Below are 22041 nucleotides of genomic sequence, written 5' to 3' on the forward strand. Positions count from 1 at the left end.
AATATCTTTATTTTTGATCAAAATGCTTTTGTCAATTTAAGATCTAGACTTCGGTGTGTTTTTGTGGATACGTTCTTTGTCTCAACAAAAATTTACTGATATCGACCATCTGATAATAAAACAAGTATATACAGCACTAAGTTCGGCCGGGCCGAATCTTAAATACCCACCACCATGAACCAAATATCAGGGTTTCCTTTGAAATTTCAGGAGGGCTTGAGGACTTGAGGACACTTCCCGAAGATAAATTTAAAGATTTCACCTATGAGGACTATATCAGATTCTGGATTTATAAGAACCATTTTTGCTTGAGTTTTAGAGGAATCATTAACATCTCTTGTAAGTGTGCAAGAAAATTATAAAATAACGTCTTGATTTGAAATCTTAAATTTGTAGAAGTAAAATCTGGAAATTTTACATTGAGTTTCAAGCAATTTTCATGAACAGTGCGCCTTCTACACCCTCAAGAAGTGAAGTCGGTCTATATGGAGGCATTACCAAAAGGACCGATAAAAACTTAATCCGATACACGTTTTTGTGAGCCTAAAATACCAGAATATTTACAATTTCAGGCAAATCAGATAAAAACTAGGGTTTCTAGAAACCCAAGGAGTTAAATCGGGAGATCGTCTTATGGGGGCTATACTAAAATATGGACCGATACTCACCGTTTTCGGCACACCTCTTTATGACCCGAAAATACCTCTAGATTTCCAATTTCAGGCAAATCAGATAAAAACTACGGTTTCTAGAAACCCAAGGAGTTAAATCGGGAAATCCGTCTGTATGGGGGCTATACCAAAATATGGACCGATACTCACTATTTTCGGCACATCTCTTTATGGTCCTAAAATACCTCTAGATTTCCAATTTCAGACAAATTGGATAAAAACTACGGTTTCTATAAGCCCAAGACCCCAAATCGGGAGGTCATTTTATATGGGGACCATACCAACACATGGACCGATACTCACAATTTTTGGCACACGTATTTGTGGTCCTACAATACCTCTAGATTTCCAATTTCAGGTAAATTGAATAAAAACTGCGGTTTCTATAAGCCCAAGAAGTAAAATCGGGAGATCGGTCTATATGGAGGCTATACCAAAACATGGACCGATACACACCATTTTTGACACACCTCTTTATGGTCATAAAATACCTCCAGATTTCATATTTCAGGCAAATTGGATAAAAAATACGATTTCTATAAGCCCAAGACCCCAAATCGGGGGTCGGTTTATATGGGGACTATATCAAAACCTGGACCGATATAGCCCATCTTCGAACTTGACCTGCCTGCAGACAAAAGACGAGTTTGTGCAAAATTTCAGCACGATTGCTTCATTATTGAAGACTGTAGCGTGATTACAACAGACAAACAGACAGACAGACAGACGGACAGACGGACATCGTTATATCGTCTTAGAATTTCTCCCTGATCAAGAATATATATACTTTATATAGTCGGAAATCGATATTTCGATGTGTTACAAACGGAATGACAAACTTATTATACCCCCGTCACCATTCTATGGTGGTGGGTATAATGAAACATTTCGGAAAATTAATGCAAAATGGATATTTTAAATATGCATGACATAAAATATGGGCTATGCACATGAACCATTTTTTCTATAGGCTAGGTTAGGTTAGGTGGCAGCCCGATGTATCAGGCTCACTTAGACTATTCAGTCCATTGTAATACCACATTGGTGAACTTCTCTCTTATCACTGTGTGCTGTAGTGTTGGGAAAGTAACGAGTATTTGATTACAAGTACTCGTTACTGACTAATTTTTTGAGTACTCGTTACGAGAAAATGAGTACTCAATATCTTCAATGCCAGTTTTTTTCTTCTAACGGTAAGTAAGTTGGCGGTTTGGAAGTAAAATTCTTGACTTCTTGGAAAGTATTAATTGAAGTTTTCGAAAATCGTTTTATCAGTTAAAATGACACGAAAAGGATATATGGCTTCATATTTGAAGAAAGTGAAAAATTTATCTGATTTCTTAAAAACGTTTGCATTTGAAAAAAAATTGCATTGGGTGTAGGTGGGAGCTTTAATTTAAAGAATCACATGGATCACGTCTCATGCAAATAGTATGAATAATAATGTCGTTGATTTCAGCTGGTTCAATCCAATTGTTTTCAGAGAAGGGCCCAAGCTTATTCAAAAACCCATGGAAGATTTCAACATTGGGTCTCACGATAAAAATGATCGCTAAATATTTGTATCCACTGTCAATGGTGGATTTAAAAAGTTTGAAAATTGCAAGCATCAGTAATACACAATGCCATCTAGATATACCCTGACGAAAAAATACCGAATATTGAATACGAAGCTATAATCTGCTTTTCTATACCGTTTTTTAATTTTAAAAAGAAGAAAAAAAAATTAAAAATTAAAATAGCCGAGTCCGAACGGCGTTACACATTACAGTGAAACCACTTAGAGAAGCTTTGAAACCCTCAGCATTACTGAGGTGGGATATCCACCGTTGAATAACTTTTTGATGTTCGGTCGAAGCAGGAATCGAACCCACGACCTTGTGTATGCAAGGCGGCATGCTAACCATTGCATCACGGTGGCACCCTTCTATAGGCTAAACTGGATCGAAAGAAAATATATTTAGGAAATATATTTACTTGAAGTATTTCCATTGATCGTTAGTCTTTATACTGAGGTTATGTCGAAATTCAAACTTCTGCCAGATCATGGACCACTTCTGCACCCTCACAAAAAAGCATCGCCTCTGCAACATGTGCTTCCAAACATATCCTGCTTCAAGTATATAAATATATATCGAATTTCTTCAAACAAAAACATTGTTTGTGATGATGAACAAACTGCAGCTAACATTTTGCCCATGGCTAAACTTAACGAAGATCAAGTATCACTTACACTCTTGCTTAATCTCATTTAATTGTGCATATGCTCATTTACTAAATATGTATGTACTACTGGTGTGTGTATGTTTATTCATGGCTAGTATAACAGCGAAGAATATTTGGAGATGCATGTTACATCCCATTCATATAATGAGAGCATGCATTTGACTGATCTCTCAATGAAATTGAATGCTGCAGACGACGTTGCCAAATTTTCATTGATTTCATTCATCCAGTGATCGTAGTAATATACATCATATCACATTCATTCATACATATAGTATGCAAATTATATTGTAAATTTATATACATATTTATATATATATATAGACATTAAATAAGAACCGTAGAGTTAGGTAAATGAATTTTTATGAATTAAAATCGCTTTAGCTTCGCCCTTGGTAACAACTGGAGTAAATCTTGCGAATAAAGTGTCAATTGTAGTACCTTATGGTGAATCAAATCTGGTGTTTTAATTTAATTTTTCATCAGTTTGTAATGTACAAATATATTATGTTTCAGCCGAAGTATATCTTTTTTTAAAGTTCCAAATAGTCAAGTCTTTTGTTTACATTTTAAATAAATCTATGCAAAAATGTTTAATGCTCTCCGCTATTTTATTACTTTTTCTTGGTGGAAAAACATCAAACATATCATGGCCCGTCTTAATTTGTTTTGATGCCACAAGAAGAATAACCAATTAAAGGTGTAAATTCAATAATGTTTAGCCTTTAATATTTAACATTTTTTGGTGCCTCGTTCATGTGCCAGACAGAGAACGGCTGCGATCTACCGCAACCGATCCATATTTGCTATCTTAAAACACCAATGGGTAAAATGAATTTCAACCACTAATATTCCATGCAACCAACAACTGTCGGTGGTTGTTAGTATGAGTGTTGGTCTCTCAAAAACAACGTAGTAAGACCACTCAAATTAGTTACCTCATAACTCAGCAGTTTGGTATTCTCTTATTTGATACTCTGTCAATTCTCTTAAGCTAATGCCAACTGCTGGTAGTTGTTGTTGTTGAGTGCAATCACATTTAAGTGTATGTATACTACCACACTCGTTTTTAGTTTACCGAGCATTGCTACCATGACGATTAGTTTAACACCGCAAAACACTGCAAACGAATATTGGTATATACTGGTGGTGTTTTTATTCTTACATTTGTATGAATGTAAGAGATCGCATGGTAATTGGTGTCTTACTCACTGCCACCGACATTTTGTGGGTAAGATTGCAATACGAAAAAAAGCCAACGGTTGCAGTTCTCTGGTGCCAGACACATATCAAACTGTATGCAAGCACATTTATCACAGCACAATAAAATGTCTCTCATGTTCTCATTTGATTCTCTCACTGTGTTACGTTGTAGTCTTTCGTTATCTATCTCAGTCAACTTTTTTTATCATTTTTCTCTATTCTCTCTCGCTCTCTCTCTCTGATGTTTCTAAACAAATAAATGTTTATACGAAATTTCTAAATTAATATATATTAGGATCTAGAGAGCTTATATTTAAGAAAATACAATGCCCCAAACATATAAACATATATGTCCCTTGCAAACACAGGGTCGTTGGTTCAAACCCAGTTTAAACCAAACACCACACAGTTTTTCAGCGGTGGTTTATCCCACCTCAGTAATGCTGGTGACATTTTTGAATGTTTCAAAGCTTCTCTAAGTGGTTTCACTGCAATGTGGAATGCCGTTCGGACTCGGCTATAAAAAAGAGGTCCCTTGTCACTGAGCTTAACATGGAATCGGACAGTACGCAGTGATAAAGAGAGAAGTTCACCACTGTGGTATCACAATGGACTGAATAGTCTAAGTGAGCCTGATACATCGTGCTGCCACCTAACCTGACTTGACCTACCGAAACGTATGAAAGACTGTATTTTTCGTCTGTGTGAAGGAGATGTTTCCAATTAAAGAAATATTCACTCAATTAATAAGAAGAATATTTCTAATATCGAAAGTCTGCTGGTTCTTAAATGCGATGTTGGTATTAATTTTCGCACCAAAAAAAAAAAAAAAATGCATGTACTACGGTATTTCAAGAATTGGGTTCAAATTCCCAATTTTGTTTGACTGAATATTTTCGTACGAAAATATGATGAAGGTCAAAGCCTTCATAATTGGAATTTTGACTCGTTATGATCAAAGTAAAAATTTACTCATTTCACACGAATATCAAGGACCTCTCATGTCAACTTTTTGAGCGTTGACATGAGAGGTCCTTGATATTCTTTCCTCCGAAATGAAATTTTTGACAAAAGAGTTTTTCTTTTATTGGTAAGGTTTTCTCTGTGAAGGCAGATAAGACGTTGTATCGTTGTCACTGTTGAGACAAACAAACTATGTTTGGCCTGAAAGAAACTACTCTAACAATAAAAGAAAACTTCGTTGGTCTAAAATGTTGTTTTACAGAAAATAAATCGTTAAACCATGTTATAACCAAACCCGAGCAAGGTGTTAACAATTGCGACGTACCTTGATAGTGAAGTTCTCCAGCTTAAATATTTAAAAATCTTGGCTTAGTAATGAGTTTCCGGACTCTGCTTCAGGGAAATCAACAATAATTGATTGGTATGCAAAATTCAAGCGTGGTGAAATGAGCACGGAGGACGGTGAACGCAGTGGACGCCCGAAAGAGGTGGTTACCGACGAAAACATCAAAAAAAAAATCCACAAAATGATTTTGAATGACCGTAAAATGAAGTTGATCGAGATAGCAGAGGCCTTACATTAATCAAAGGAACGTGTTGGTCATATCATTCATCAATATTTGGATATGCGGAAGCTCTGTGCAAAATGGGTGCCGCGCGAGCTCACATTTGAACAAAACCAACAACGTGTTTGCAGCTGTTAACTCGTAATACACCCGAGTTTTTCCGTCGATATGTGACAATGGATGAAACATGGCTCCATCACTTCACTCTTGGTCCAATCGATAGTCGGCTGAGTGGACAGTGACCGGTGAACCGTCTCCGAAGCGTGGAAAGACTCAAAAGTCCGCTGGCAAAGTAATGGCCTCTGTTTTTTGGGATGCGCATGGAATAATTTTTATCGATTATCTTGAGAAGGGAAAAACCATCAACAGTGACTATTAAAGGGTGATACGGTGAAAATTTGGTCAAGGGAAAACCCGTGTAAATCGGTGAAATCGTTTATTTACAAAATCAAATTAAATTTCTTTTTCAAGTTCAATTAGTATAAAATTCAGGAAAAATATTCAGTTAGGCTTTCGCTTTTCCAAATCCGAATTGCCGGGCCTCACGCTTGACACCTGCCATCAGATTTTGTACAGCCACCTTGTCCACCTTCATCGCCGCAGAAAGCCAGTTTGCCTTGAACTGCTGCTCGTCCTTAGCAGTTTTTTTGGTCTTCTTTAGGTTCCGCTTGACAATAGCCCAGTATTTCTCAATTCGGCAGAGCTCTGGCGTGTTGGGAGGGTTCTTGTCCTTGGGAACCACCTGCACGTTGTTAGCGGCGTACCACTCCATGGCCTTTTTACCGTAATGGCAAGATGCCAAATCCGGCCAAAACAGTACGGAACAACCGTGTTTCTTCAGGAAAGGCAGCAGACGTTTATTCAAACACTCTTTCACGTAAAATTCTTCGTTGACAGTCCCGGAAGCTATGAAAATGCTGTTTTTCAAGCCACAGGTACAGATGGCTTGCCAAACCACATATTTCTTTGCGAACTTTGACAGTTTTATGTGCTTGAAAATATCTGCTTCCTTTCCCCTTCCTTTTGCCGTATAAAGCTCCTGTCCCGGAAGCTGCTTTGGCGTAGGTTTCGTCGTCCATTACCACGCAGTCAAACTTCGTCAGCATCGTCGTGTACAGCCTCCGGGATCGCGCTTTGGCCCTCGTATTTTGTTTATCATCGCGATTTGGAGTCACTACCTTCTTGTAAGTCGATAGTCCGGCTCGTTTTTTGGCTCGATGTACGGTTGCAGACGATACACCCAGCTTATTTGCGGCATTTCGGAGAGAGAGGTTGGGGTTTCGCTTGAAACTACCGGCAACTCTCTTTGTCGTCTCAGCGGCTTCCGGTTTTCGATTTCCCCGGAATCCAGACTTCCTGGCTGTCGACAAACGTTCCCCAAACACTTTAATTACATTTGTAACGGTTGATTTGGCAACTTTTAGCGATTTTGCCAGCTTTGCGTGCGAGTAGCTCGGATTTTCGCGATGCGCGAGCAAAATTTTGATACGCTGCTCTTCTTGCTTGGACGGCATTTTGACAACTGAAGAGTGAATTCCAAAATCAAAATAGGAGCAACATTCTACACACACACACACCTTCAAAATGAGGGGTGGTCAGGTTTTTTAAATGCAAAATTGAAAGAAATACGTTAAGTTTTTATTGACCAAATTTTGACCGTATCACCCTTTATATGGCGTTATTGGAGCGTTTGAAGGTTGAAATCGCGGCAAAACGGCCACATATGAAGAAGAAAAAAGTGTTGTTCCACCAAGACAACGCACCGTGCCACAAGTCATTGAGAACGATGTCAAAAATTCATGAATTGGGCTTCGAATTGCTTCCCCACCCACCGTATTCTCCAGATCTGGCCCCCAGCGACGTTTTCTTGTTCTCAGACCTCAAAAGGTTGCTCGCAGGGAAAAAATTTGGCTGCAATGAAGAGGTGATCACCGAAACTGAGGCCTATTTTGAGGCAAAACCGAAGGATTACTACCAAAATGGTATCAAAAAATTGGAAGGTCGTTATAATCGTTGTATCGCTCTTGAAGGGAACTATGTTGAATAATAAAAACGAATTGTGACAAAAAAAATTTGTGTTTCTTTGTTAGACCGGGACTTATCAGCCAACCTGTTAACAAACCTAACGTACAACACTAGACTGAGCTAGCACGAGCGTATGCTTTGATACAAGTGAGCGATCGGGAGATATCACAAAAACAAAAAATTGCTTCGCCTCACAGGCTTTGTTTAGCATTCTAAGGTTAATAAAACCAATTCCTTCATCCTCTTCTCCAATAAGCTTGTATACAAGTGTAATAATAGTTTGCATTGTAAAAACAATCAGCATGTAATTTAATTTTATCTGATATAATTTAATGTTTATAAAACCCCCAAATATGAATTTAGTTTCCTCTCTTCAAACAAAATATTTTTTATAACTTTACAAATAAATTTCCAACTATCTTCCTTTAATTTATAATCATCTCTTTCTCTGTAATATAATTTCGAATGTTGTAATCCTTAATAGCAATCAATAAAATCCAGCTGCTGTAATTTGTTTCCCAACAAAATATTTGATATATGACTGCCTGCATTCTAGTTGTGGCAACACTGCATGTCGCCACTTATCTTAAATTTGCACTTTTGGCTATGAGAGAGAAGTGTTAAAGAGAGAGAGAGAGATATACGAGTATTTCGCAAACTTACTTTGGCACTTGTATTAGTAACGCTTGGATTATGAATGAAGAACTTGCATTTGTCTGACTTGCATCACTTGTTTGTTGTTTTCATATCTGGCTCTTATTGTAATGAACAGAGTGGGTTTTCCCTAGAAGATATTGAGAGAGCAGAGATGTGTACATACATATGTGCGTGGGTATGTACAAACCACACAGATTTAATGATACAAACTGTTAATTTGTAAACACTTAGGAGGGTTAACGTAGATAATTACAATGTCTATAGTACGTGTCAAAATGTTGATATCCCCCAGGTGTATCCCCAACTCGCATTTAAATTCATGTTATTAATATTTATTGACATTTATTTGATTGCAATTGAGTGGAACATTTTTAGTAATTAAATGTGGAATAATACATTACAACATATCGAATGGATTTCACGAGTATATTTATTGAAAATTTGTGTATGCATTTATGATTTGTATTTCAATTTTTGTATTTATGTTGCATTTGAGATCAAGTGTTGCCACTAATATGACGGTTTTGAATATATCGTAAATGGGCTTATTTAAATAATGAGCATCGCCTTTTTATAGCATGATAATAAGTAACTTACTCCGTTTGTAACACATCGAAATATCGATTTCCAATTATTATATACGTTATATACTTTATTCTTGATCAGGAACACACAAACATTTTTTTTTTCTGATTCAATCATGAAATTAATTGATCCAATTAATTTTTGAATTCAAATGTCTTCAATCACAGAAATGATAGTATCAATAAAAATATTAATTGAAAGTCAATTAAAAAATTAATTGAATCTATTAATTTTTGTTTCAATTAAATTTTTAATTGAATATTTTTTAAAACTCAATGAAGACTTTAATTGGAAAAAATATCGTGAAATTTTTTTCTGTGAAGAATTTCTAAGACTATATAACTATGTCCGTCTGGGGAGCCACCGTGGTGCAATGGTTAGTATGCCCGCCTTGCATACACAAGGTCGTGGGTTCGAGTCCTGCTTCGACCGAACACCAAAAAGTTTTTCAGCGGTGGATTATCCCACCTCAGTAATGCTGGTGACATTTCTGAGGGTTTCAAAGCTTCTCTAAGTGGTTTCACTGCAATGTGGAACGCCGTTCGGAGGTCCCTTGTCATTGAGCTTAACATGAAATCGGGCAGCACTCAGTGATAAGAGAGAAGTTCACCAATGTGGACTGAATAGTCTAAGTGAGTCTGATACATCGGGCTGCCACCTAACCTAACCTATGTCCGTCTGTCTGTGGTAATCACGCTATAGCCATCAATAATGGCGCTATTGTCCTGAAATTTGGCACAAATTTGGTTCTCATCCATAAAATGGAATTATATCGTGAATATTTTCGTGCAATTATTTCTTAAATTTTTCGAGTTGATTAACTCAATAACAGAGCATCGATGAACTTTTTTGTTTTGTTTTGGTTTTGGCGATGAAGATCCGTCAAAGATCAGTGTTTATCAATGGTATGGTGAAATCAATCTAGGTCGTAGATCACTCCAAGAGGAATTTCGTGAAGATCGTATAAAATCAGTTGTTGTTTCGGATCGATGCTGTGCACCAACTGATATTGCAAGATCGTTAGGTGACCAATCGTGAGATTGAGACAACCTTTCTGGTGTTGTTACTGGCTTATCGTCCACTTTTTGGGCGCGATCAAACACTGTCAGTGTTGAATAATAGTAGGAGAAATAAAAGTTTAGTACAAAGTTGAATTCGGGAGGGCTCTAAACACCAGATTAATTAAAAAAATGACGTGCCAAATCGTTAGCGGACGGTAACAAAAAGAAACGGAAACGTTCACGAAAAATCAAAACAGAATATTCATGGTTTCTTCCACGGGCGTTCACGATTTCATGAACGGTTTTCGTTTTGCTTTGGTAATGAAAAGTCTGAAAATATTCGTTAGACGTTCTTATGGTAATTCCGTCGGTGGTGAAATGTGCTAAGGCGACTGTTAACGCATATGGAGCAGAGAATCCAGGTTCGAGTCACGGTAGCGGATTTTTATACCCTGCGCCACACTATGGGACAGGGTATTATAAGTTAGTTTGCAACACCCAGAAGGAGGTGAGATAGACATATGGTGTCTTTGGAAAAAATGCTCTGTGTGTGAACACATTTTTGGGATCAAAGTCTAGGTCGCAGTTTTAGTCCAATCGACTTCATATTTGACACAAGTTTCTGTTTTGGGTCAGAATAGAACCCTCTTGATCTTGGAAGAAATCGGTTCAGATTTAGATATAGCTCCTTCGCCCGATGTGTACTAATATGGCCCCAGAAGGCAGAATTTAAGTCAGATTGCTTTGTATTTTGCACAAGGAGTGCAGTTGATGGTGTCGTAAAGTGTGCCAAGTATGATTGTAATCGTAAAGTGTGCCAAGTATGATTGTAATCGGCCAAGGAGACCAGAGCTTTGCCATAATTCACTTTGAATTTTGTACAGTGAGTAAAATTCTGGATGTCTTTGGTTGAAATAGGTTCAAATTTACATATAGCTCCCATATATACCATTCGCCCGTTTTACACTCATATGCCCACAGAGCTCGAACTTGTAATCCGATTTACTTTAAATTTTGCACAGGGAGTAAGATTAACATTTTCACATTTCATTTCACAAATGACCAAAATACCAGTATTTTGTTTTGTAAAATCGCTACTACTAAGTTGAAAACTTGTAGGAATCACTTTAATTTTCCTATTTTTCTAATACATATCTATCGACCGATAAATAATAAATACACTTTTGCGAAGTTGCCTAAAAATTGCTTCAGATTTTTGTTTATAACATTGTGTTCCACCCCAAAGCGTTAGCCGGCTTAAATTTTAATTCTAAAAAAATTCATCCAGATCGAGTCAGATTTAAATGTACGTATTTGGGACAAGAACCTTTTATAATCGGCCCCGCCATACTTTAGACATTCCTTACTTGTCGTAACCATTACGTTTTCACAACATGTACGCTGGTTGTTGTTTTAACCACGCATAGCATCATTTTATCGGTGTCAAATTAACACCATCTGTTTGACACCACATGTGTGTTCATTCAATTTCGTGAACGGATCGCTTTGAAACGTGCATGCCGTTCATGATTATTTCTATGGGCGTATAAAGCCAACTGATAACTTTATTTCTGAATGTGATAGATCATAATGTAAAAGCAGTTATAAACAATAAAATGAACTATCACTGGAATTAATATGTCAACCAATGTTGTCAGTATTTTCCAGACTTTTTCCCCAAATTAGGACGCTTACGTCTTCAAAAATCCCCAATTTAAATTTATAATTTTTCATAAAATCCGATCCGGCTGAAATTTTGTACATGGTGTAAGTATATGGTGTCTAACAACTATGCAAAAATTGGTCCACATCGGTCCATATTATATATAACCTTCGGAGCCTCATGGATGAGCAAAATTCATCCGATTCGTTTGAAAATTGGTACATAGTGTTAGTATATGATCTCTAACAACCATACATGAATTGGTCCATATCGGTCCATAATTATATATAGCCCCCCATATAAACCGATCCCCAGATTTGACCTCCGGAGCTCTTGGAGGAGCAAAATTCATCCGATCCGGTTGAAATTTGGTACATTGCGCTAGTATATGGCCGCTAACAACCATGCCAAAATTGGTCCATATCGATCTATAGTTATATATACAATAATCTAGCAAAATTTTATTTCTATAGAAAATTTTTTTCCGGCTTGATGCCTGCTTCGACCGAACACCAACAAGTTTTTCAGCGGTGGATTATCCCACCTCAGTAATTCTGGTGACATTTCTGAGGGTTTCAAAGCTTCTCTAAGTGGTTTCTGTGCAATTTGGAACGCCATTCGGACTCGGCTATAAAAAGGAGGTCCCTTGTCATTGAGCTTAACATGGAATTGGGCAGCGCTCAGTGATAAGAGAGAAGTTCACCAATGTGGTATCGCAAGGACTGAATAGTCTAACATAAGTGAGCCTGATACATCTGGTTGCCACCTAACCTAATCTAACCTATAGAAAATTTCGTAAAAATTTAATTTTAAAGAAAATTTTGTCAAAATTTTATTTGTATAGAGAGTTTAGTCAAAATTTTATTTCTATAGAAAATTTTGTTAATTGCCATAGAATTTTTTTTCAAAATTTCATTTCTATATAAAATTTTGCCAAATTTCATTTCTATAGAAAATGTTGTCAAAATTTAATTTAAAAATATCAAATCAAATATTGAAAATAAAATTAAAAATTTCAATCCCTGCGGAAATTTGAATCTGTGCCTATTGACTTTTCGACTTCTACGGAAGTTCTTTTGAGAAGGTTTTGGAAATTACTATGATAGAATTCAATTCAATTGAGTTTAAATGGAAAAAATATATTTTTAGAAAAATATACGTCAAAAACAAGTAAGGACAGTCTAAAGTCGGGTGGAGCCGACTATATTATAACTTGCACCACATCCATATTTTCGATACCATATCAAATACGTCTAATGTGTTGGTGCTATATATAAAAGTTTTTGTTCCCATTTTTTTAGAATTGTAAAATATCTAGTAATAAAATACTATAAAAAATTTTGTCAAAATTTTATTACTATAGAAAATTACTATACAAATTTTGTCAAGATTTTTTTTTCTATAGAAAATTTTGTCAAAATGTTATTTCTGAAGAAAATTTTGCCAAAATTTTATTAGTATTGAAAATTTTGTCAAAATTTTATTAGTATAGAAAATTTTGTCAAAATTTCGTTTCTATAGAAAATTTGTTGAAAATTTTATTTCTATAGAAAATTACTATACAAATATTGTCAAGATTTTATTTCTATAGAAAATTTTTGTCAAAATTTTAGTTCTGAAGAAAATTTTGTCAAAATTTTATTAGTATAGAGAATTTTGTCAAAATTTTATTTCTATAGAAAATTTTCTGAAAATTTTATTTCTATAGAAAATTTTCTGAAAATTTTATTTCTATGGAAAATTTTGTCACACTGAATTATCGACGTATTTAATCGGCCTTTTTTTTGTTTAATATATACCCCGTAAGGACTAACTAACAATTGAGAAGACGGCGTTAAGAAGTTTTAAGAACACTTGCTTACCGCAAACCAAGTAATTCGACTGTGGATGACAGTCTTTAGTACAAGTTTCTATGCAATCCATGGTGGAGGGTACATAAGCTTCGGCCTGGCCGAACTTACGGCCATATATATTTGTGTTTTTTTTTTCTTAAGTGGAAAACAACTTTCCATGGAAATCTGTTATAGTGAACAGATTTCGAAAATAATCCCCAAATTTTTGGAAATTCCCCACCAAATCCCCAGTTCAAAAATTACGCTTTTATCCACGAAAAAATATCCCAAATTCGCAGATAGTGGTAACAATGTTGTCATCTGCCAGATAAGCGTTTTAGAAATGATGACAACCTAAAATTTGTTGCAATACATATCAGTCATTCTGTATTGGAATTATTTGCTGTTTTTATTCATATAAATTATAAATAGTTCTTGAAGTTTCATAACTTTACTAAAAACAACTCGATTAGGGAAGCACAATGGGAAGTTGTGCTACAAAATTTAATTAAACCCCATTTACTTTCCCATTTTGGAAATTTTTTTGCTTAATGCATGTGTACAGTTTTTCCACCTTTAATTAACCATCTAAAGAGAATGAAAAGATTTTTCTTTTCATTTAAACTTTTATCATAACCGATCATTATAAATAACCATATGAAATTAACCATCAATATCATATTTGCAACAGTAAAGAAACTTTTTGCAAACTTTTCCGAAAAAAGCGAAAATAAAACCAAAGAAATATTTTCCCCCTACCAAAAGAATATTTCTCTCAGGAAAAATGTATTCAATGCCAAAACCGCCCACATTTACCTCACTTACTTGAAGCACTTATAATGTTCGATGTACTTACGAAAAACCCCAACGTCATACAAATGGATTTTTTTTTTTGTTTTCGTATGAATTCCCACAATTATAAAGTTCTGCAAAACAAAAATCAAGAACAACAGAGAAAATTCATATCCACATACTCGTACACACATTAATTCAATCTGCAATATGCACGTGCTGAATTTCATACATTTTTCCATGGCACTGGCCATTGCGTGTCATAAAAGTTTTTATATACACCCGGTTTTGAAATGGGATATAAAAATTACATACTACTAGTTTAGTGTTTATATTGTGTTTTTTTTTTTTCTTTTTGCAAAAGGCCAATATTGAGATGGGTCCTTTATAGTGGAATAATTTGAAGCTGAAATTTTTTCGTATGCCAATAATAAATATGTCATAATATTATCTTAAGTGAAGAACAGAAACAAAAAATATTCAACATTTTTATTTTAATTTCATATTTTACGGTCATATTCATGTAGGTGTTAGGCTTTAACTGCCAGTTAACAGGAAGTAAATGCAAATATCTTCTCTCCAGTGAACTTTAACTGACAAATATCCAGCAGTTAAGCTCCAAACTGACATGTTGTAACTATATATACGCCCAGATCGCTTCTGTAACATATACCCCAAACACATTTTGCTCCAAACAAAATATTGTTTGTATTATTCAAAGATATTATGTGTCACCTTATGTCATACACTGGTAGAAAAAAATTTTAATGAAATTTTCTTTGTGTTGATATATTTTTATTTTATATTTGGTTTTCCTGCTGATCCTATTGTTGCGCCATACTTTGTGCAAGTAGTGAAAACCACTTCTAGCTTTGTTTATGCGCGAAATAATGTCATCATCCGTACCCCGTCTTTGGTGATGAGACTTCCCAGATAGTTGAAAGACTCTGTTTCTTCGATGATGGTGCCATTTAGTTTTAGGGTTGAGGCCACGTTTAAGTTTATCCTCATTATTTTTGTCTTACTTGTGTTAATTTTCAGGCCGATTTCAGCAGCATTTATGGATAACTTTTTTAGTTTTTCTTCAATGTCGATGAATCGATGTGCCGTCAGACAGATATCATCTGCGTATTCGATGTCGTTTAGACGCTCTGTCATATTCCATATTATCCCATTTGGAGCTTCCGAGTTTGTTTGTTCCATCACTTTATCTAGCAGGAGCAAGAATAATATTGGTGAGAGCATGCAGCCCTGTCTGACTTCGCTGGTGAGTGTGAAAGGCAGGCTTTCGTCGTTGTTGAACCGTACTCTTAGAAGAGTTATAGAGTTCTTGGATAAGTGATCTTATTTTTTTCTGGAAAACCCTTTTCCGCTAGTGTTTCCCAGAGTGACTCTCTTGACACTGTGTCGAAGGCGCGTTCGAAGTCGACAAACAGAAGATATAGTTGGGAATTGAACTCTCTTGATTGTTCTATGATAACCCACAGGGTGTTTATGTGGTCTGAGCAAGATCTGCCCTTTCTGAAACCCGCTTGTTCCTTTCAAAGTATACTTTCCACGTCGGTGGTGATGCGGTTAAGTATCAGTGTTGCCATGAGCATGGCTATGGAATTTAGTAAGGTTATTCCCCTCCAATTTTTACACTCGCACAAATTTCCTTTTTTGGGGATTGTTATTACAACTCCTTCCTTCCATTGTTTTAGTATATTGTTTTTAACCCACGCTGTTCTAATTACCCTATAAAGTGGCTGGGCTAATGTCGATGCTCCATACTTAAGGAGCTCGGCAGGGATATCGTCGGTACCAGCGGATTTCCCATTTTTGAGTTGTAGTAGCGCGGTTTCGATTTCTGCAGTCGTTGGAGGCTCGATTGAAATGTCCAATATTTCGTTTTGTATATGGTGTTGATGTTGCCATGTACTGCTGTCAAGGGTTCGCTGTTGTTCAATATAGTATTCCCGCCACCGACTGAGTTGTGACATCGGCGATGTTAGAATGTTGCCATCACTGTCTTTAATTATTGCCGTATTTCTGATGTTGTTACCACCAATTTTCTTTATGGATGCGTAGATCTTGCGTATGTTTCCTGTGTTTGCTGCTTGCTCCATTTCGTCGGCGATGTTGTTGTAATACAAGTTTTTATCGTTCTGCGTTAGTAACTTCACGGTTAAGGATACTCGTATGTATTCTGTTCTGGTAGCGAGCTTCTCTGCCGTATCCTTGACTCTCATAACATTATATGCTTGCACATAAAAATATTGTGTTAAACATTTTTAGTTCCGAACATATAATTTTTACACCCAAATATATGCAAAAAAGTCTTTTTCGTCCGTGTAGACAAGATGACAGATATGTACCTAGTTCGATTTAGGAGTTCGTTAGCTAACGTATCACTAACGGAGCTTCATGACAATGAGGGGTTATTTTGATGTTTCGACCCACTCTAATAGATTTGTGCATTTATATACTAAAGTCCCATTATTGTGGTAACATTCAATGGTCACAAAATACTTATTAAATGTGTTGAACCTAATTGACCATTTAGATTTTTCCCGCATTAAATAATAATTTATGTTTGTTCAACGAATCAATGGAAGAAATAAGCACGAGGAGAAAAGAAGAAAATTAGAAATTCTGCCTTTTTCTCTCTCTCTCATAAAGACAGAAATTATACTGCATTAAACAGGAGCAAGTGTTTTTGGATTATCATCGTATCATGACTACCAGATTATATCTTGATGGAATGGGGTGTGGTGTTTTGAAAAATTCTCTTATTAGTGTTGGAAAACTAATGAGTATTTGATTACATGTACAGTAATTCCTCGATTTACGTCGTGATTGGTTCCGGAATTTGACGACGTAAACCTAATTAAAAATTGCTCGTACTTACTCCTAAGTCCGACGCGTACGAGAATAAAAACAATAATGCATTCATGATTGAAAAGCTACACACACATCGAAATAAATCAAATGATAAACGTGTACAGAGTTAAAAAACTGGGATTCCCAATAGACCCTATATTATATGTAGATGGTTCATCCGTGTCAAACGATGTTTGACAGTTCCGAAGATTTAGAATAAACGAAGAAAATAAGAGCACGCTTATATTCTCTTTAGTTTTACTTTTTGTAGTTTGCCAATTTTACACAAAATAAGAACGTTTATGATGTACCAGAGAATTTATAAATAAATTAAAAAAATCAAAAGCTCATGTCTAACGAATATTTTTAAGCCTTTCATGAAATCGTGAACGCCCGTCGACGAAACCGTGAACATTTTTTTTGATTTTGCATGAACGTTTCCATTTCATTTTGTTACTGTCCGTTCACGATTTTGGAACATAATTTTTATACCCTCCACCATAGGATGGGGGTATATTAACTTTGTCATTCCGTTTGTAACACATCGAAATATTGCTCTAAGACAACATAACCATATATATTCTGGGTCGTGGTGAAATTCTGAGTCGATCTGAGCATGTCCGTCCGTCTGTTGAAATCACGCTAACTTCAGAACGAAACAAGCTATCGACTTGAAACTTGGCACAAGTAGTTGTTATTGATGTAGGTCGGATGGTATTGCAAATGGGCCATATCGGTCCACTTTTACATATAGCCCCCATATAAACGGACCTCAAAATTTGGCTTGCGGATCATAATTCACAATTATATATAGCCCCCATATAAACCGATCCCCCGCAAATATCATCCGATCCGGCTGAAATTTGGTACATGGTGTTAGTATATGGTCTCTAATGACCATGCAAAAATTGGTCCACATCGGTCCATAATTATATATAGCTCCCATATAAACCGATCACCAGATTTGACCTCCGAACCCTCTTGGAAGACCAAAATTCATCTGATTCGGTTGAAATTTGGTACGTGATGTTAGCATATGGTATCCAACAACTATGCAGAAATTGGTTCATATCAGTCCATGTTAGGTTAGGTTAGGCAGCCCGATGTATCAGGCTCCCATACACTATTCAGTCCATTGTGATACCACATTGGTGAACTTCTCTCTTATCACTGAGTACTGCCCGATTCCATGTTAAGCTCAATGACAAGGGACCTCCTTTTTATAGCCGAGTCCGAACGGCGTTCCACATTGCAGTGAAACCACTTAGAGAAGCTTTGAAACCCTCAGAAATGTCACCAGCATTACTGAGGTGGGACAATCCACCGCTGAAAAACTTTCTGGTGTTCGGTCGAAGCAGGAATCGAACCCACGACCTTGTGTATGCAAGGCGGGCATGCTAACCATTGCACCGCGGTGGTTGTATATAGCCCCCATATAAACCGATCCCCACGTATGGACTAAGTCACAATTTAGAAAACGATATTAAGAAGTTTTAAGATACCACAACCCAAATAATTCGATTGTGGATGACAGTCTTTCGTAGAAGTTTCTACGCAATCCGTGGTGGAGAGTACATAAGATTCGGCCTGGCCGAACTTACGGCCGTATATACTTGTTTCATCCCAATTTTTAAACATCCCAATTTTTATCAGATTTGCCTGAATTTCGGGCCACATTTCGGTATAGCCCACACATAAGAGGTTGGCTGATAAGTCTGACACATAGATGGCGTCGCTAGTATTAAATTCATATTATTTTTATATAGTACCAACCTTCAAATGATTCGTGTCAAAATTTGACGTCTGTAAGTGAATTAGATTGTGAGATAGAGCGTCTTTTGTGAAGCAACTTTTGTTATTGTGAAAAAAAATGAAAAAAGGAATTTCGTGTTTTGATAAAATACCGTTTTCTGAAGGGAAAAATATGGTGGAAGCAAAAACTTGGCTTGATAATGAGTTTCCGGACTCTGCCCCAGGGAAATCAACAATAATTGATTGGTATGCAAAATTCAAGCACGGAGGACGTTGAACGCAGTGGACGCCCGAAAGAGGCGGTTACCGACGAAAACATCAAAAAAATCCACAAAATGATTTTGAATGACCGTAAAATGAAGTTGATCGAGATAGAAGAGGCCTTAAAGATATCAAAGGAACGTGTTGGTCATATCATTCATCAATATTTGGATATGCGGAAGCTCTGTGCAAAATGGGTGCCGAGCGAGCTCACGTTTGACCAAAACAACAACGTGTTGATGATTCTGAGCGGTGTTTGCAGCTGTTAACTCGTAATACACCCGAGTTTTTCCATCGATATGTGACAATGGATGAAACATGGCTCCATCACTACACTCCTGAGTCCAATCGACAGTCGGCTGAGTGGACAGCGACCGGTGAACCGTCTCCGAAGCGTGGAAAGACCTAAAAGATGGCTGGCAAAGTAATGGCCTCTGTTTTTTGCGATGCGCATGGAATAATTTTTATCGATTATCTTGAGAAGGGAAAAACCATCAACAGTGACTATTATATGGCGCTATTGGAGCGTTTGAAGGTCGAAATCGTGGCAAAATGGCCCCATATGAAGAAGAAAAAAGTGTTGTTCCACTAACACAACGCACCTTGCCACAAGTCATTGAGAACGATGGCAAAAATTTATGAATTGGGCTTCGAATTGCTTCCACACCCACCGTATTCTTCAGATCTGGCCCCCAGCGACTTTTTCTTGTTCTCAGACCTCAAAAGGATGCTCGCAAGGAAAAAAATTTGGCTGCAATGAAGAGGTGATCGCCGAAACTGAGGCCTATATTGAGGCAAAACCGAAGGAGTACTACCAAAATGGTATCAAAAAATTGGAAGGTCGTTATAATCGTTATATCGCTCTTGAAGGGAACTATGTTGAATAATAAAAACGAATTTTGACAAAAAAAAAAATGTGTTTTTCTTTGTTAGACCGGGGACTTATCAGCCAACCTGTTATATAATTATGGACCGATTTCGACCAATGTATGCATGGGTGTTTGAGGCCATATATTAACACCACATACCAAATTTCAACCGAATCGGTTGAATTTTGCTCTTCCACGAGGCTCCGGAGGTAAAATCTGGGGATCGGTTTATATGGGGGCTATATATAATTATGGATCGATATGGAAGAATTTTTGCATGGTTGTTAGAGACCATATACTAACACCACATACCAAATTTCAACCGAATCCGTTGAATTTTGCTCTTCCACGAGGCTCCGCAAGCCAAATCTGGGGATCGGTTTATATGGGGGCTATATATAATTATGGACCGATGTGGACCAATGGTTGCATGGTTGTTAGATACCATATACTAACACCATGTACCAAATTTCAGCCGGATCGGATGAAATTTGCTTCTCTTAGAGGGTCTGCAAGCCAAATTTGGGGGTCCGTTTACATGGGGGCTATACGTAAAAGTGGACCGATATGGCCCATTTGCAATACCATCCGACCTACATCAATAACAACTACTTGTGCCAAGTTTCAAGTCGATAGCTTGATTCGTTCGGAAGTTAGCGTGATTTCAACAGACGGACGGAGGGACATGCTCAGATCGACTCAGAATTTCACCACGACCCAGAATATATATATACTTTATGGGGTCTTAGAGCAATATTTCGATGTGTTACAAACGGAATGACAAAGTTAATATACCCCCATCCAATGGTGGAGGGTATAAAAAATGAGAACTTATAATGTGGCTGTGTAAAAATTACCTAACTCGAAATTTTAAAGATATTAAAGATTTTTAAAAATATTGATTTAATATTTCCATAATTCACTAGAGTTCTACGAATCTACCAAAGAGTAAAAAATCTACCGTTTCTTGGTAGAATTCTACCAATTGTGGCAACCGTGATAGGTTAGGTCCATGAATAGGTATAGCGAATATGGTGTGGATTGGTATAGCACCCATGTATTAAGTCTACCGATTTCCATGTGTTGGTATATATGTTTGCTTGGCAGAGTCTATCATCAAATCCCCCTGAAATTCTACATATTTTCAAGTAGGTCTTAAGCTTTCGCAAATTGTTTAGTGAACACACATATAAATGTTTAATAAAAAATCATTTTAATAAAGGGTGACGGTCAAAATTTGGTCAAGGGAAAACGCGTGTAAATCGGTGAAATCGTTTATTTAAAAAAATCAAATTAAATTTCTTTTTCAAGTTCAATTAGTATAAAATTCAGGAAAAATATTCAGTTAGGCTTTCGCTTTTCCAAATCCGAATTGCCGGGCCTCACGCTTGACACCTGCCATCAGATTTTGTACAGCCACCTTGTCCACCTTCTTCGCCGCAGAAAGCCTGTTTGCCTTGAACTGCTGCTCGCCCTTAGCAGTTTTTTTGGTCTTCTTTAGGTTCCGCTTGACAATAGCCCAGTATTTCTCAATTGGGCGGAGCTCTGGCGTGTTGGGAGGGTTCTTGTCCTTGGGAACCACCTGCACGTTGTTGGCGGCGTACCACTCCATGGCCTTTTTACCGTAATGGCAAGATGCCAAATCCAGCCAAAACAGTACGGAACAACCGTGTTTCTTCAGGAAAGGCAGCAGACGTTTATTCAAACACTCTTTCACGTAAATTTCTTGGTTGACAGTCCCGGAAGCTATGAAAATGCTGCTTTTCAAGCCACAGGTACAGATGGCTTGCCAAACCAGATATTTCTTTGCGAACTTTGACAGTTTTATCTGCTACCTTTCCCCTTCCTTTTGCCGTATAAAACTCCTGTCCCGGAAGCTGCTTGTAGTCGGCTTTGACGTAGGTTTCGTCGTCCATTACCACGCAGTCAAACTTCGTCAGCATCGTCGTGTACAGCCTCCGGGATCGCGCTTTGGCCGTCGTATTTTGTTTATCATCGCGATTTGGAGTCACTACCTTCTTGTAAGTCGATAGTCCGGCTCGTTTTTGGCTCGATGCACGGTTGTAGACGATACACCCAGCTTATTTGCGGCATTTCAGAGAGAGAGAGGTTA

At 37.0% G+C, this 22041-nt stretch overlaps 1 protein-coding gene across 5 annotated transcripts in view; it reads right to left on the bottom strand.

Annotated features, from left to right (window-relative positions):
* LOC142222505 (uncharacterized) overlaps positions 1-22041 on the bottom strand; it is a 329961-nt gene that overhangs the window by 140387 nt on the left and 167533 nt on the right. The gene's annotated exons all lie outside the window — the stretch shown is intronic.

The sequence above is a fragment of the Haematobia irritans genome, chromosome 1, assembly GCF_050003625.1.
Source record: "Haematobia irritans isolate KBUSLIRL chromosome 1, ASM5000362v1, whole genome shotgun sequence".
In the NCBI taxonomy this organism is placed as follows: domain Eukaryota; kingdom Metazoa; phylum Arthropoda; class Insecta; order Diptera; family Muscidae; genus Haematobia; species Haematobia irritans.